General features: G+C 42.6%; 1 protein-coding gene across 26 annotated transcripts in view; it reads right to left on the bottom strand.

Moving 5' to 3' along the window:
* The window catches only part of ARPP21 (cAMP regulated phosphoprotein 21), a 155,300-nt gene extending 146,676 nt beyond the window's left edge, over positions 1-8,624 (bottom strand). For 15 of the 26 annotated variants that reach the window (XM_026016418.2, XM_072726377.1, XM_072726358.1 and 12 more), the window contains exon 1: positions 7,192-7,375. The gene's annotated coding sequence lies outside the window, so the exon portion shown is untranslated. Of the gene's footprint in view, positions 1-7,191; positions 7,474-8,370 lie in introns of those variants that run through there. The other 11 variants (XM_072726357.1, XM_072726360.1, XM_072726369.1 and 8 more) reach the window with 2 other exon arrangements.
* Between the last annotated feature and the right edge of the window lie 4,083 nt (positions 8,625-12,707).

Genomic DNA, 12,707 nt, shown 5'->3' with positions numbered 1-12,707 from the left:
GCCTGTCTTCATCACACACAGCCAGTCACCAGCTCCCTCTCAGGTAAGCCCAGAGAATACCTCTGTTAGGTTTAATCTGACTTTCCTTCAGAAGCTCCACTGAATTCAAAACATCTGTCTAGAGCTCCTGATATCCTATTCAACAACAACAAAAGGACTACCTGATATTATGGTCACATGTGGAAGAAAATAATCTCTCTTGGAGGGATATTTACATCCTTGTCCTAGAATATATAATTGTTTTAATATATAAACCCTCACATTTAACTATGTATACTCTCACATCTCTTGATGCTAAAAAAAACTCCACTAAAAACTAAGTCATCCTTTGTTGTCGATGAAGACAATAATCATAATTAAAGACTAAGGTGTCCAGTTCGAGTATCTAACTGCGCTTAGGCAGAGAGCAATGGTACGTATGCATAACATGATCCCACTCTCTATTATTTTATCTTTCCAGAACTCTGTTAGTGGTTATGTAAAATTTCAGGCTGGAAAAAGATTTTAATGTTCACAAAGGAATTAGATGCCATGACCAAAGTTAAATCATCACTGGAGTGAAAAAACAATTAAGAGTCATTAATACCAGCTAGCTGTGTTCAGTGGGTTTTTTTGTAATTCATCTTTAGTGCTATGCCAGTTATTTAGTGGTTTCCTAAAATTCCATAATACCAGTGTATCGAAGTAAGTTTAAAATAAACAAATATGAAACTATATAATTTAAAAGTATTACCTGATCATTTCCATAAGCCAGATAAAAGAAATAGGATCATAGATACGGCTGCAAAGTACTGGCAATTAATAAATTTGGCAGAATTCAATAGCAATTTTAACTCTACTGTCTGCTTGCTGTGTTGGTTCTTTTTCTAAAAGAAAGAAAGAAAGAAAGAAAAAGAAAGAAAGAAAGAAAGAAAGAAAGAAAGAAAGAAAGAAAGAGCCATATTTCTAGTAAAAGGGTTTTTTTTTTAACTCACAATCTCATTTTTTAAAATAGTTTTTTTAAAGAACCAGTACTATGTGAAGCTTGCAAATGCTGCAGAAATCTTGATTCTGTCACATATTCACATAGAATCTACTCACTTTCTGTCCAAAAGCTCTTTGGTGATTAAATTGAATCTAATGCCAGCAATGCTGGGATTTCCACCAAACTCACATTTTAACAAACAAAATGCTAAGAAAAACATATCAATGCAGAGTACAGCTATTTTCATATTTTCATTTCAAATTGAACTTTTCATAAAGTTCAAACTTTTAGAACTTCACGTGAGAATTTCAGCTTGTGTTTCTAGAAACATTTTAATATATAAGTTTTTATAAAAGGTACAAAAGCAATTTAATAGCTCTTTATTTTCCTATTGAGTTCATGAACAAATAACAGTTAAGCAATTATGGGTAGGCCCTGAATTCCAATGAGTTTCCATGCCTTCCTTCACTCTCTTTTGACCATGGCTTGATGCTTCTAGGCCTCTGTGACAGTGATGAGATCACCTGAAAGCAACTCAAGTTACTGAACAGTTAGAAGATAGGTAGGTCTTCCGATTTACATGTCAAGGGGTAGTATATATGGACCTCTAGGATCTTAAAAGTTTTTGAAATTGATGTTCTATTTTGTTCTCCAAAGATGCTGCAACATTTTTACCTCAATTATTGGTGTTGCTTCTTAATTTCAAGTAGATCAAAATATGTCAATATGCGTTTTTTTCCCCCTCTTAAGGTATGATTCTAGGGATGAGAATGTTTTAAAGTGAGTATTGTATTTTAGCATTTAGAAAAAAAGCTGTTCATCTGGTTTCCACTTCCCTAGAGATGGTCCTTGTTCTTATCTCAAGTATTTAGTGTGTAATAAAAAATCAAGGGAAGATCATACAAATATAAGGGAATGCATATCCATTCTTAAGCATTCCTGCACTAAATCTAGTTAAGAATTCACCAAGTTCTTCTTTTGGTTGTCCCTATCACAAGGACTTATTTCCTAGCTTGTGTGGGTATTAGGAAGAGATTACTGGTTTATCTTGGTAGATAAGCTTTGTGAATATGTCTCAGAACTGCAGAAAAAAAGATTATGTATTACACAATGTGATTCTGGGTGGAAACATAAACCACAAAATGCCAAACAAAACTCAAACTTTGCCAAAATATTTGAAATAAAAAGTGACATAATTGTTTTCTTGTTAAAAATCCCAAATCTTTTTTCTCAATTAAAACTATATTTAAAAATTTTTAATTATCTTAAAATCAATGTTGTTATTTACAGGAGTGATTTTGTTAACAAGATCCCAATATTTTGTGTATTATCCATTGTGGATTTCTAATTTAGGAACTGTTGTGTCATTCTGAAATAGTGTGAAATGTGAGAAGGTGGTTAAGAGGCCTGTTTTTAAAAGAGATGATTATGAGCAGATCCCCTTCCCCCTTCCCCTGGAGAAAATGAAAGTATTTCCTGTTGCTAGACAGAAGGAATAATTATAAACTATATTACTTTAAAAATGCATAAATTTATTATGTAAATGTGTCTTGAGTGAGACAAATTTGGACTAATTCTTCAGCATTTTAATAAGTTGAAATTGCAATTTTATCCTAATAGGCATCACTGGATTATAAAACTTAGAAAAACCTTATATAACATGTGGCATTGATATGTACATTAAGCAAGGGTATAAAAAAAACTGCCGGAAGAAATTTCCTTGGGAAAAGTGTGTGGAGGAATTCAAAATATTGATCTTCTGTGGCCATAGATAGTGATTAATACTCATTCCACCTGGCAGCACTAAGGTCTATGCTGGCAGCTAGAAAAGAGGAGCATAACATAATGCCAAAGATTCAGTTTGAAAATAGACAATTTGGTGTATTGAGGCCAATCCTTTTGTTTTTTTCAATATACTCTCCATTTTCCCTGTATAATCATTTTAATTCATTTTTTGGTTTACCTGCACAGCTATTTCCCGGGGTACAGAAATGCCCTAGTAGTATTAGACAAAAGTGTATTCAAAATGTTATATGTGCATTTAATGCCTTAAGAAAATATCACCCGATGACAAAGGATTTTGAGACCAAAAGATAACCACGTTACCAAACATTAAAAACTGCTGAATAAACATGATACTCCATCCCAAGCATTTTATTCTTTATCAAGAATATTATATTTACTTATACAATTTAAACACTTTGTGCCTCAGCTTATATCTGACCCTCATGGCAATGAAATGGTTGTGATGTAAACACAAGTAATAAATCCTGTGAACATCCAGGGCCAAGTTTAATCCAAAATGAGCAAAAATAATTTAGATAAGGCACTAAAAAAAATCAATTTATTAGGACTTGGCATAAATGTACCTTAAAGGAAACTAACACTTAGAAGCACAGATAGTCTGAAAAAAAAAAAATCTAGTCACAGATACATCTTGCTACTATTCTTTACCTTCAATAGTCCTTCAGCACTTACTTATAGCACTGCTTGAAATTATTTATCACATGTAACTCTAAATGTTAGAATAAAAAAAAAAAAGTCAGCAGAAACATAGAGCCTCTAGAACCATAGATTCCCTAAATATAAAAAAGATCCTTTGTCTAAAGAGAGGAAGTCTGTATTTTATAAGTTCATCACTGACTTAAAATGTGTCCAGAACTTTCCAGGTGACATAATGCATTTCCAAGGAAGCCAATTCATTTTCTGATTAGAATTTCACAAATTTCTAAGCACGCTACCACCGTGTGGTACCAGTTAGAAGGATGCCAGTACTTACCATTTGAAGAGATGACTTTCACTGTCCACATCATCTAAGCCCCCTATTCTTTCCTAACCTTGTCACAAAGCAGATCTGCATGACATTAACTTAGATGCAAATGGTTCGTTTGCAATTTACACCCTTATGGACTTCAACTGTCTCCCATTTCCTAATGAGACTCCTCAGTCATATTCACTTCTGCCTACATTGTACATTGTGTCTTCAGTGGCTGACTCATTCCACACTCTACTCATGTAGCTTATCATTATCTTGTCCACAGACAAATTTACATTGAATTCAGATGAGAATGCCCACTGACTTGAGAATCTTGAGAAAGGTATCGGCATTGTGGTCCCAATAGCATGACCACTAAAGACAATATGTATGACAGCCAGTCTGTAATTACTTTTTCCCCCCTAGAAGTACAAAGTATAAAACACAACAACAACAACAACAACAACAGCAACAACAAATTAGGGGAACTCCTTACAATGCATTTCTCTTAGTTTATTTGCGGGGGGCATTATTCTCTGTATATACTGGCAAACTCTAGAACAACTCCGTAGGTTGCTCTAACAGGTTTATTTAACAATAATTACATAACTCACTTCCCCACGTAATAAAAACTTCTCACTTTCTCTTATGTTTATTAGTTTTGAAACTACTTAGGCATTTGTTTAATTAGCTTCACTTTGAACAAAGATATAACCTGATTACAGTATGTTGTTAATCTGAAAATGAACAACAGAGACCTTTCCGATTGAGCGTTTTCAGTGCCTACCTCAAGACAGGTGTTCTGCATTACACAAACGTTGCAGACAGATGGCTTCGTATGTTTTACGCACTATGACATTAAGATATTCTCCCCTCATTATAACATTCCAAAAATTATTAGTACTGCCTCTGCTATCTACATTTTAAAAATACTTAAGCTTCAGTAAGATGATCTGTTGTGTTTATCTCAAAATAAGGAGAGAAAACAACTCAAATATTCTATCAAGTTCAACCAAAACTTCCCGCTTCACTTAGTTGCCACAATTCTGGACACAGACTCCAAGTTTATAAAAGAAAGACAAAAATTCACAAGGCAGAGCTTCAAGTTGTAGCATCTTAGAAGGATGTTAGTTATTTCATGCCCAAAACATTTTACAAGCTCGAAACCCTTCCCTAGAACAGTATTTTAGGAATCTGAAATTATTTCTGTACTTCTCACCATCCCAGAATCTGACAGCTTGTACAAAAAAATAGTATGTGTGCTGCAACTCCTTGGTATCTCCTTCAAGTTTTAATGCATTCAAATGATTGAGTCGTCTTTCTAAGAATTATTTAAGAGGTTTATGAAAACACATACCAGACTATTCATGTTTAATTCTCTCACTAAAATCAATTGATTCCTGTTAGTACAATACATTAGGACTAATTAAAATCACCATATCCCACAGCCAGTCTGTACCTTTTCATATATCCATCTCCAGTATCCAAAACCATGCACTGCTCTGTCTTCCATCATGCTTCTTTTATTGCTGAGTGAGGCGCTCGCTCCTTCATTAAATAGCATTAAAAATAGACAGCACAGAACTCCCCAGTGGAGCATGCTCTAACAGGGCTAATGCCACAGTTCTCAAGGTAACCACACTCAGCTGGGATCTAAGAGGGAAAGTCACCGGGAGATCGGCAATTTGCAAATCTAATAGCTCACACAAACCTGTCTCTGTCTGAGTTGAATACTGTAAAAGAGAAATCAGCGTGTAGTGAAATCAAGTCATTGAGAAGCTGAAAGTCCATTTCTGAAGCTGCAGAAGTTTCTGTAAATATGCCTTACCTAAACCAAGTATTCTGTAGAGTAGGCATTCACCCATGGCAATTGAGTTAAATTATTATTTATCAAATAACATAAATCACATCCAGAGAGATGGAGCCATATATGCATAGGATCTAAATGTCTTAAAAACTACATCTAAACCAAATTATTTACAGCAAACAATTAATGTTGATAAGGAAGGGCAGTTAAGAGGTTAGCCTTTTGTATCTTTTGTGACAAAGTGTATTCCTTAAAGAATATACTAAACTCATTCTCCAGGAAATCTGAGAATATTCTGTTAGTTGAAATGATAAAGAGAAGTAAAGGAATGTGATAAGAGAGGAAATACAGGATCAAACACAAATACATACCTTACAAATCCACATAAACCTGAAATGAGCGCATATATAATTTTTCACACGTGATCCATATTAGGAGTGCAGCAGAAGCAATTACTGCCAAAATAGTATATTACTTGACTATTTGAACAGAACATAGCTAGAGCTATTGGCTTCCAAGTGACCGTCTTTTGTGAAAATGACATTAACTAAAATCCTATTAAGACATACAAGTCCCAGGGTGACACAAATACAGAAGATCAAAGGAGTAGGTGCATCTATTTTAAAGTGTACGCCAAAGGTTTTCTAACTTTTACCAAATGAAAAATGATTTCCTGTCATCTACAGTTCTCTGTTTTCTTAAAACAGTCGTAGTAATTTTGATCTCCAATGCAGGCGAGGAGGAGGTGGGAGTCCTTTGGAATTACAGCATTTGAGCAAAATCTTGTGCAGATTCATTCAATTTTGGGGAATGTCATTCTTTTTGGAGAAGCCAAAGTGTCATACCTGTAGCCTTTAAAAATCAGAACTCAAAATGGACATCTGCACTCGGAACACATTCCCAAGAAATGATTTCTACCAGCCTTGCACTGCGCTTACTAGCTTCCCTTCTCTTTGCAACTTTCAATGCCCCCTTTCCGTTCGTTTCCTTTTAGGCTTGGACTCTTTCTTGTCTCCTGTCTTAAGGAGGTGACCAAGCACTGAGCCTGAGCAGCTGTCAGCAACCACATCCAGTCCAGTTCTGTTCCTATGCATAAACACTGACTGAGCCCATTTCTCTTCCTAAGAAACTTTCTAAATACATGTCAATTCAACTCAATTCCACCACCGTATCTGCAACCTGAGTCAGAAAACATTCAATTTGGAGTTTGCCATGCGACACAGATTTCAAACATGTAAAAATAAAAGGTAACATGTTTCCACCCGGAAAGCCCTTGGGAGCAGGACCCTGAGTCCTGCAGGAGCAACAAACTGATCACAACTTTTTTGCCCCTTGCGTAGTGCCCTTTCAAATGAGATCAGAGGATCTCAAACTTTCTACCTTGAAACCTGCATAAATCGCTGCAGATTTCTCTGAGGAAAAGAACGGCGCTTCTCAGTTCTCTTCCTGGTCCGCCTCATCTGGGGGAGGGGAGCCTACCCCTCCTTTGATGAAACAGAAAAACACAATACAGGTATAACATCAACAATTTTCCACAACACGAGGGAGAAATGCAGACGAGAAACAAACCTAAAGGAAAACACAGATGTAAGACAGAGGAGGAGAAAAAAAAAAAAAAATCACAAAAGACGCGCAATGCTCACGTCGGAAGACCTTGATCATTACCTTGACCGAACAGTGGGTATCCCCCCAGCGCCTCGGTGCCTTGATGGATCTGATTTAGTTTGTGGCTTTTATTAATATTGTTTCTCAATGATTGAATTGGCTGGATTGGTTTGGTTTGGCTCGGCTTTTGGTTGTTTTGGTTTTGGTTTGGGTTGGGTTGGGTTTTGCTCGCTTTATTTAACCGCTAGCCAAGGAGCTTCCTGCAGCGTCGCGGCCGGGGCGGCCGGGTCCACGGGTCCACGCGCGGGTCGGCCCCGCTGCCTGCCGCGCTCGGGCGAGCTCAGGGCCGCCGCCGCCGCCGCCGCCGCCGCCGCCGTCCCTGCCCGGCCGGCCCCGCAGGTGGGCGCACCCCGGTCCGTCCGCCGGCCTGGCCGTCTGTCCCTCCGCACGCCTGCCCGCCGGCCGCTCCGCGCCGGACTCCGCCGTGCCGCGCTGCTCTCCGACGCGGGGTCGCGCGGCGGGTCCCTCGGCGCTGCCGGAGCCCGCTAGCCCCGCGCGGTGCCCGTCGCCGTCCTCCGCGCCCGCATGCTCGTCGGCGCGCTCGGAGCCCGGCCGCTGCCTCGGGGAGCGCGGCGCGTCTGCAGGCGAGGGCGCGGGGCTGCGCGCGCTCGCGCCCTTCCTCTCCGTCTCCGCTCTGCGCTCTGCTCCGCGCAAGCTGCTGACTGCTCCCACCTGTCCGCGCTGTCACTCTGTCGTCCCACCCCGAGCCAGCCAGCCTCGGCCCGTCCCTCCGTCCCGCGCCCCTGCCTCCCCGCCTCCGCCGCCTGCCCCTCCGCGCGTCCTGCCCTCCCACGCGCCGGCTCCTCCCCGCAGCCCCGGCCGCGGCCCCCGGCCCCGGGCCCGCCACGCCCGCCACGCCCGCCCCGCCCCGGCGCCGCGGGGGGCCGCGGGGGCCGCGGGGGTCGGGGGGGGCCGGGGCCTGGGCCCCCGGGCGCGGCCGGAGGTGGCGGAGCCGAGCGCGGGCACCTGCCGGGTGCGCCCGGCGCGCGGGGCCACCCGCTCCCGCGGCAGTTCTCCGCCCGCCCCGAGGCTGGAGACAAAGCGCCGGAGCCACGCGCGGCGGCGCGGGCGTCATCCATCAGAGCGCAGGCCGGCACCCCGGCACCCCGGCACCCCGGCACCCCGGCACCCCGGCACCCCGGCACCCCCGCACCCCGGCCCCGCCCGCCCCCGCCGTACCTCCCCGGGCGCCTCCGGCCCCTGCGGACACCTGCCCGGCGCGGCTCACTCCCGGCCAAGTCTGCGGAGGGTACCCCGCGACAGCAACACCTCGCCCCACCCGGACGGAGCCGTAGCCTCGAGTCTCCGGGATTCTCGGCGCCAAGCGAGGCCGAGGGTCCGGGCGTGCCGCGGGGCCCGTGCCCTCCCCGCGGCCGCCCGCCCGCACCGCGCCCCCGAGCGCCGCCGCCCGCGAAGCGCAGCGGTGCCGCGAGCCGGGCAGGGCAGGGCCGGGCAGGGCAGGGCCGGGCAGGGCAGCGCGGGGCGGGGCGGGGCGGGGGGCCGCGAACAGAGTTGACATCCGAAGAAATTAAAGCGCTGCATTTCCCATTTGTTCTGGAGATGTGCTATTTTTATTATCTGTAATTCATTTTTTTTTCATTGTCTCGGGGCGCACACTACCAAAGGGGTGGGGGGCGGGTGGAAGGAATCGTGGAGGAATGGGGATCCGGCTCCGGAATACCGCCCACCCCTCCTGAGTGGATGCCGAGCCTACTTTTCCAACATTATAGGTCACCAGCCAAGATAGATCACTCTGGCTTTCTGCCCCCAGCTGAGAGCAAGGCATTTGATTCTGGGCTTCTTTGCTAGGTTGTTATTAATGTGAAGCGAAATTATAGTTGTACACGCCTGCATGGAATTGCCAAAGCTCATTTTGACACTATCCAGCATTTCAGTTTTTAAAACGTAGACGCTGAATAACTATAGATCTGGTGCAATGAATACTCCATCCCACGATAAATTGAAGAGGAGAAAATCAACTTTCACCAGCTGCAATTAGTAACCCTATGAATAGACAACAAATAAATAACTAGCATAAACCATGCCATGAAAATTTCTGTGTCCTTTCAGTTTCATTTATTGGCATCCATTCCTAATGACAGAAATTATAAACAGATTTATTAAAGGATATGGCTTCTACTTTTTATAGGAATGTAATTTCAACGACTGTATCCCTGTTCACACATACTAAGATATTGATTGTAAATATCAGGCAGATGATATGTGTAGTTCTAGAAAATGCTATAAAAATCGGATAATGTCGTACTTGTCCTTCATGAACAGATAATTATTTTCCAAATACTGGAAACTGTCTCCCTTGGGAATCAGCTCTTGCTGGAATAAGAATGAATCCGCCCTATAAGGTTTCAGCAAATGAAGCCCAAAATATTTAAGACGGTTATGTTGATCTATTTTCTGAGGATTGCTCCTCAGTGCTCTCCAAAAGCATTTTGACAGGCATTCCCTGTCCCCTCTCCAGCCAGCCAAATAGAATTCAAGGGAAAATTTCAAAAAAGGTATTTCTTATTAATTCTCTTTCCTTTCTTTCATCTGAAGTCATGTTCTTGATTATCCTTCTGGTAAGGGCTACACCTAAGCATCTCTTGAATGGATAGATGGGTGGTCTACTAACAAGAAACCTTAACAGCTTACTCTTAATGCAAAGTTTTCCTGGAATGAATCAGATTTCACTCTGAGAGTTGACCAAAACAAAAAACAAAACAAAACAATACCACACCTCTATCCCATAGACCAGATAGAGAAATTTTAGAAATTGAGTAGAAGGATGGGGCACTCAATCAGTACTATTCGTCCTTATTATGTAAAAGAACAAGATGGAATATTTCAAAAACTTCAGTGCATACACAGACATGATGACACAATTTGTATTTCCTCATGAAGTTTAGCCTTTATTTAAAAAAGAAAGCACCTGCATGGGTGGCGCAATTGGTTGAGCATCTGACTCTTGATTTAGGCTCAGGTCTTGATCTCAAGGTTCTGGGATGGAGCCCCATGTCAGGGTCCCCTCAGCAGGGTGTTCCCTTGAGGATTCTCTCCTCTCTCTCTCTCTCTCTCTCTCTCTCTCTCTCTGCCTCTGCCCCTCCCCTTCTCAATCATGCCTCTGCAAGCTCTCTCTCACAAATAAATAAAACAAATCTTTAAAAGAAAGAAAGCAAGCAAAAAAGAAAGCATTCTAAGAAGAATAACATTAACTTGCTTCAACTAAAATTTTCTATCTGTGGCACCTGGGTTGCTCAGTCTGTTAAGTTCTGGACTCTTGATTTCTGCTCCAGTCATGATCTCAGAATAGTAAGAGGGAGCCTAGTGTGGCCTCCATACTCAGTGGGGAGCCTACTTTAGATTCTCTCTCACTCTCCCTCTGCCTCTCCCCCTGCTTGCACTCACTGTGTCCCTAGAAATACATAAATAAAACTTTAAAAATTTTGTTTACCTGTTCTCAAAATATTTTGCCAACAAACTAGGAATTGGAGAAAGCTCAAGTTTATTCAAGGCCATATAGACAATTAGCATTCAGCTCTCTGGTGTTAAATTTTCTGTCCCAATGTGGGACTGAAATATACTTCTGGGAATATGGGGCAGGCAATGAGCAATAGGTGATTCTTCTAGATATTCAGAAAGTCTATTTCCTTAAACAAATTTGAAACAGTTGCTCTTCCTTGCAGTCCTTGGCCTGTCCTTACCTAAATACTACTAGACTCATGAGAACTGCTGGGCACCTTTTTGGGCCTCTGGGTGACAGGTCCATAATGCTAGTTGCAGAAGCGTTTATGCATCGAAAGCATCCCAACTTTAGGGGAAGTAGTGGTAATGGGGAAGGAGGAGGTTGTGCTATTACTACCTTCGTCTGGATGCCTTTGAATTTATTTTGTATCAGATTGAAATGAAAGAGCATCCATGTAACCAGGTAACCTCAGCTTGGGGAGCAGAGTTCACCTACACACTGGCAAACATTTAAGATTGTCGACAAGCTCCTTTAAACACATATTCCCCTAAGACACTAAATTAGTGCCCTTTAATGAAGCTTCCAAATTAGATTTTCAAAAGAAGGCAAATTGCTAAAATAGCCTACTACCTTTATAAGCACCTTTTCAGCTGAAGCGAGAAGTGGAATTTCCATGCTGTTGAACTTCCATCATTCCTCAACAATTAGGCTGGGAGGAACGCCCCTGTAGGGCATTCTCCCCACCACAGGAAAGGCCCACGGATCCCCTGGAGAGACTTCTCATTTGCCCTGTTTTTAACAAAACCGTCTAGGGTCTATTAAATACCGGTCTTGGGTTTAAAGCCATACAAATATGCGAGGTGTGGAAAGGCAGGGGAATCAGAAGAGGGGGGGAAAGATTTGCATTTCAGCCAGAAAAGTTTAGTTCCCCATTCTTATTTTGTGCTAAGCCAAAATAACTCTAAAACACATTTCAGAACATCAACAAAGAATGTTACATCATGTATGCATCTGAGCATGAAGAAATGTCACGATCAAAAACAAAGAGGATTTGGGAGACGAGAAACCAAATGTTCCGATGGCACAGATCCCTTGACGGGCAGCCACGTCTCCTCTGTAGTCTGCAGCGCACAGTGTAAGAAAATTATCTTCACGAGCCCTCGGTGTTCTCACAGGCAGATCATAAATGAACACTGTCCTGCACACGCACACAGTGATGCTTTGCTGAGAATGCAAACCAAGACATTTCCTCAAAAATGAATTTGTGTAGTATCTTCATGGCGATGCATCTAAATCAGAGGAGGGACAATGAGAAGGAAAGGAAGAGGCAAGTAAGGAGGTGTTTAGAAAAACTGTCGCTAAAAAATCTGAGCACCAGACGACTAGAAAGGCTGTTGCCTAAATTGTGCTATTTCTTTTCCTCATGTCTTGGGACAGAAATGCGGCATTCAGACACTTCCTTAGTATTGGGGTGTTTTGTCCCCCTGGCCCCCAGAGCTGTGTGCGTCCTCATTCTCTACATTCTCTGCCCTGAGGGACCCGTGGCGTTGGCGTAGCTGAGGCTTGTGCAGCAGGCAGCAGAGTTCACAGATGCAGGAGCCCTTTCTGACTGCAGTGCAGGTGCATGCAGGCAGGATGTCTAGCAGGCCCTGTCTACGTGGCCAGCGTTAGCACTTCCCTCCAGGACCTGCTTCAGCGGGAAGTGCTCTCAACCTCCTGCGGAATCTACAAAAAGTGACTTTGATTTTTAAAAACTAAGCCCTGAAATGAAGCAATAAGAGTATATATGAGGAGAATGGAGGTTAATGTTAGCTGCTGGAATGCAAGGAATGATACAGAGCATAACCTAACGTTTGCCAAAGCACGGTGTGTCATCTTGCCTCTATTCTCACACTCCTGTGTCTGAGATACAGCATTTTCCTCGTAATGAACACTCTTCTCCTTTTCACTCAAAGGAAGACAAAGTTTACCAAGTTATTCGGAACTTGGAATAATATAGTTGGCTTCTTGATTGGCTTCTTGACAATGAGATAATATTAAAAGGTCTATGAAT

This window comes from Vulpes vulpes, chromosome 11 (genome assembly GCF_048418805.1).
Source record: "Vulpes vulpes isolate BD-2025 chromosome 11, VulVul3, whole genome shotgun sequence".
NCBI classification, from domain to species: domain Eukaryota; kingdom Metazoa; phylum Chordata; class Mammalia; order Carnivora; family Canidae; genus Vulpes; species Vulpes vulpes.
The sequence above is the reverse complement of the archived record's forward strand: the minus strand, read 5'-3'. Positions and strand labels throughout refer to the sequence as shown.